Here is a 5,856-nt window from a genome sequence, read left to right as displayed (position 1 = left end):
GACTGAGTCTTTCCGAGATGAGATTGTGTGAATGTGTCTGTGATTGGTTGAATGGTAAAACTGTACTGTAAAGCCCTTTGAGTTGTCATCAAGACAAAAAAATTAAATACAAACCATTTATCAATACCGTTTAATGTTCCAATCACAGATTAAGCAGCAATATATTTTTTATTCTGATAAAACAAATGAATGAAAATTGTAATTAACCTCCCCAAAATGTAACGACGTGCAAGAGCTGTGATTGGTCTGGTTGGTAGCATTGCATATACTAATGTTTTGGTTCCATGCCCAATAGTGTTTCGGTGGTGTAAATGCAGATTTGCCGAATTGCACATACACCCAAGCACAACTACCAACGGCGTAGGCCCTGTGCTTAGGCTACGTGTGAACCTACAACGCAGAACCATGAATCGGCCTTGATTTAGGGATGTCTGCTGTGCAACATTTCAAGCACTACAGTTACAAGGCATACAGAGTAGCAGAAACTCACTTTAACCATATTTTGCTTTGTTATGTTTCAGTGCAAGCTCAGTGACGCTGACAGAAAGGGGACGCTTATATGCTGATATGAGTGTAGTCTGACTTGGACTGGTGGAGGATATCAGTTCTATAATCTTAGTCTTAAATGTTTTTAGTTGATGTGATGAAGAGAATGATTTCTGTTTAGCTTTATCAAGACAGGTGCAACAGTGCCAAATTTAGAATGGCACTCAGTGAAGTGCATACATCCGCCAAGGCCCAATAGTCTCCTTCAATTCAATAAGCGGCACCAAATGTTATCAGTCCCCTAAATATACCTGATTTCTTTTCAAGATCCATGAATTAGTCCCTGGGAAAATTTGTGAAACTGTCTAAAATTCAGGTTCTTTCATGACCAGTACAGAATTCTTCCACCATGTTCCATGGTGGTCCATCCAGCATGATCCTGCTCACTAACAAATAAACAAACAAACACAGATGAAAAAAACCTGCATTGCGGAGGTAAATATTCCTGTTTTCTTTGATCAAGATCCGTAAATTATTCTGTGGGAAATCAGTGAAAATGTAAAAAAATGTAAATACCTATCTCACAATGTAAAAGAAAGTGACCCAATTGTTGTCCAGATCGACAACAATTGAATGGGTTCATCCCTGACGCATACTGCATCCTTCCACCAAATGGTTGGTAATCCATCATGTAGTTTTTCTGTAATACTGCTAAATAACAGACAAACAAACAAATGGCGATGAAAATATAAACTCTGTTGGTGGCAGTAAGAGAAACAAATGTATATTTCACTGGCCTCCGTCCTCAAAACCGAATTTCGTGCATTAGTAAGAGGCCTTCTGAATCATCTCCCAAACTTTCTACCACAACAGATCATTTGTTGTCCGTTGGCCAACGGACAACAAATGACAACGTTGAATGGCTTCCACTTGAGGAGCCCTGTAATGCCTGCTCATTGGTTTACTCTGACTGAGTTGGCCTGTCATCATCCAGTGCCCTGAATAAAAGGAGTACACCTCTGCCTCCCTCATCTGTTAATGTCAGAAGTATTATATGTAGAAACCCAAGGTTATTTAGTTGGTGCCACTTATAAAGCCCCTTTTTGATTTGTATTAAAAATAAAAACTACTAACATCTGGCTTTTGTCTGCAATGTTAATGTATTTAATTCTCATTCACTCCCAGGTCAAATGAAGCTGCAGTGGACACAGGATTTTATTGGCTAAGGTTCCAATCTGCGAAGATGGAACCATGACACCTGGGTAAGTGTGCTAATTTGGCAGGCAGCAATTTCAGAGAGCGTTTAAGTTTAAAACTTGGTGTAAAAGGCCTCGTTTCGAGTCGAATTTGAATGTCGGGGCTTGCAGACACTTGGATGACACCACACAAACACTTCACCCACCCCTCCATCGGCATAGTGGTGAGGAGATGCTGAGTGAATTTTCATTTTTCAGTGAACTATCCGTGTAACTGCTATTATTTTTTCAAATATTGCGTATCAGCTGTTTCAGAGGTCTGTTAACCAACACAATCTTTAGAACCAAGTTCAACAACTTTTGAAAATAAAAGCTCTGTAATTGAGCTAAATAAAAGCATACAGAAATTAAACAAACATTGTACTTTTACTTTGAAAACAAAGGATTGTAATAATTTTGTTACCATGATGGGGACCTGAACCCACGACTCCAGTGAATGTCGAATGAAAAATACAAATTATTAGCGAAATAATCGGGCACCAATTTTGACTAGCGGTTTGTCCCAGTTACTGACCACTGCTGTTGGATATACAAGGACATAAAGGAAGACACTGCCACACCCCCACTGACTGCTACAGGGCACTGGTCACCTGTTTATTCAATTTTTATTAATATTGAAATATCACTTGTTCCAATCGCACCAAATTCACCACTGCACTTCCCCAAGTAATTTGCAATAGACATGCCAAGTTTGAAGTTGATAAATCAAACAGTTTACAAGGTATGCATACCACATGTAGACAGACAGACAGAGAGACACACAGACACTTGTGGAATTAGGAGATAGATTGTTTTTAATGACATCTAAACCTTTTTTCATTGGGGGCTGATTTTGACAATTAAAGTTGCTACTACCACACTTGTAACCACTCACCAAAAGTTACATAGAAAAAGAACAATGTTCTGGATGAGGAAATGAAAGTAAAGCAGCTCCATTCTCCACAGTCAGTGAATCATCGAACTCATTTTATGGAAGTTGCTCTTTTACGGTAAAAAAATAACAACTTGCAGAATATTGCTTTAAATAAAAGACTCATCCACCAAGGTGCATGCAATGTTAATCGGTAGCTGTGTATCAGTGCACATTCCTCAAGAACACTGATTCATCAGTATTAATCATGTAATAATAATAAACATTAACAGAGTGAACAAACCACTGCTTGTACTGCCATGTTTTATATCTGATGATTTGTATGTGCTTTTACGGTGGCAGGAGTTTTGTCATACAGACACGTTATTGTAATTGAGCACTTTTAATTAGCTGTATCTCTTTTACTGCAGTAAAGGAAGATTAATCTCTACTTGACAGAGTCTCATTTCCCTCAGCTAAAATGAATTCAGTCCCAAGAGTGACAATGTCTCAGCCAAAAGATTCTTTTAAGGAATGGGGCTGTGGACTGTGACCAAACTTTTAAGACTAATCTTGATAGTTAGGCTCACAAAGACTCTGCGTAAAAATCTAAACAGTATGCCAAGTATTTCTATTTTAACTTGTTACAATAGCTCTACAATGAGACTCAGACCAGAATGAGACTGGAAGAATCATTTCATTTTTTTAAGGGTAAAAAACATCAGCAAAACCTGGACTGGAAAGTATTTAGACGGACAGTTGTTAATGTTGAATGTTTGTGGCAGAGGAGTGACTGAAGGGATGTTCTGTTGAGATGCGGCCTGCAGGGGGCAGCTGTGCAGTCAGTAAGCAGGATAAGCACTGCATCACTACAGGAGAGGAACAAGAGGCATGTTAATGAATGAGCTCAGATAATACATCTATAATAAGGAAGCACGTGATGTTACTCAGAAAGTTTATAACAGTAGAATTCCCCCCAACTCAAACACAGTATTCACTTACCTGGACCGGAAGAGACTTCTCGGCTGATCAACCTCACAGTGACGTGGACACACTGTATAACACGGCTCACATTAGCTTTAGGACATAAGGTGAGTCTGATGCTTAGATCTCTCTCGCTCAGGCAGCCAAACACACACATACAGAAATTAAAAACTTTACAATGTTCTATTTTTTATCCAACATTACAAAATAGAAAATCTAAAATGTCCATTGTTTTGAAACTATAAAAATAATCTTTTTTCATTTTTCATGAAGATAATTGAACTGATAAACGTTAAACGGACCCACCAACACTGACTAAACACAGTGTCTAAACCCACATTTAAATACAGAAATTCACTTAAATTAAACACTGCATTTAACTTACTTACAACACTGAGTTTCATGTACTTTTTGCCTGAATGCTTGCTTTATTGCTAAAGACCCTAGGTTATTGTATGGTACTTTTGTAACAGGGGACTAAATTCATGTGTGTGTCATGCTTATACAGAAGGTGACAGTATTTCACTAAAGATAATAGAATACAGGCCCTTGGGTTCAATTAGTAAGGTGTTCCATTGGTTTGAATATTTTTGTGCATTTTGCTTGTTTTCCATATTCCACTTATATGTATTATAGAAAACACACACTATTTACTATTGCTAATACATAACAAGTATTATTGTCAATAATGTATGACACTACTACTTTTACTACTAAAACATTGCAACACTTTGCCACATCTTATACTATTTATAGGTTATTAATAACAATGTTGTTAAAACTGCTACTGAAAACACAAACTGATGTTGATTTACTCTGTACAACTATGTTTACTATACAATACAGACTTTAATTCAATATTTTCAGTTTAATCTGAATGCTTTACTCTTAGTTATGGATGTGTCTGGATTCCACCCTGGCTGACCTCTCAGGGCTGCTCACCTGTTGTAACATCAACCTGAGTCGAGACGCTAAGCAGGTTGCTTTTTTTCAACTCTTTTCTTTCATTTCTTTAATAACTTTTTGCTTTTTAAACACTTAGAGGGAAAGGGCTGTCATGCTCGTCTCTTATTCATTGATTTTTCATCTACTTTTAACACAATTCAACCTTACATTCTAACCCATAGGCTTTTAGAACATTTTAACCTTAGTCTTAATCTTATGGGCTGGATTTTAGATTTTCTAACAAACAGGACACTAAGTGAATGGATTTTTAAAGCTTGCTCTTCCACTGGCTCACCACAAGGGTGTGTGCTATCTCCTTTGTTTTTTATCCTTGATGCAAATATGTGTCAGAGTTCTTTTAAAGATATGATCATTTTAAAGTACGCGGATGACTCTGTGATTGTGAGTCTGCTTCAGGCAAATGAGAACAGCCATGGACTAGTTGTTGAGCACTTTGTTAAGTGGTGCGAGGAGTCATTCCTACTTAACATATCAAAAACCAAGTATATGGTCAATGATTTTAGAAAACTTGCCCACACACACCAAGGCACATTTATCAAAGGTGTGCAATCTTACAAATATCTTGGGACTATTGTTGACTCCAAACTGAACTTTGAAGCAAACAGTGAAGCTTTGTGCAAAAAAGGGCACCAGCGTTTGTACTGTCTAAAGAAAATGTCTTTTTTTAATATTAACAAAACCATGCTGACGCTATTTTATCATTCTTTTATTGAGTCTGTTTTATCATTTTCTTTGGTGTCATGGTTTGGTAACCTGTCTTTGAAGGATAGAAACAGACTGAGTCAGGTTGTGAAATGGTCCAGTCGGTTGATTGGTGAGCCTCAGATTAGCCTAGAGTCCCTGTAGACCAGACAGTTACAGAGGATAGTCAGCTCCATTACCAATGATGACTCGCATCCTCTGCATGGGGAATTTCCGCTTCTACCCTCTGGTCGAAGGTTTACAGTCCCAAGGGGTAAAACAAAACGCTACAGAAATAGTTTTGTTCCCGCTGCAATTGTTCACTTGAACGGGTTATAGCTATATTTGCACATTTGACCTTATCCAATTTTATATTGAACCCTGACTTTTTGTCAGGGTTTTTGTGGTTTTGTTTTCTGGCAGTGTGTTATAATTTTGAACTGTGTTTGGATGGATGCCTCATCTTTTTTTGGCTGCAAAACAAATCTACCTACGGTTACAAATAAGTTAACCTAACCTTGCCTTATCTATAACTTTCTGCAACTGTGTGTCAGTCAGAGCAACTAATAGGTGTGTACCAAAGTGCAATGTTATGTTCTGCAGGTTTACAAAAAGATGTAAACTGGGGTTAGG

This window comes from Hippoglossus stenolepis, chromosome 5 (assembly GCF_022539355.2).
Source record: "Hippoglossus stenolepis isolate QCI-W04-F060 chromosome 5, HSTE1.2, whole genome shotgun sequence".
Taxonomy (NCBI): Eukaryota; Metazoa; Chordata; class Actinopteri; order Pleuronectiformes; family Pleuronectidae; genus Hippoglossus; species Hippoglossus stenolepis.
Note: the sequence above shows the minus strand (reverse complement) of the source record.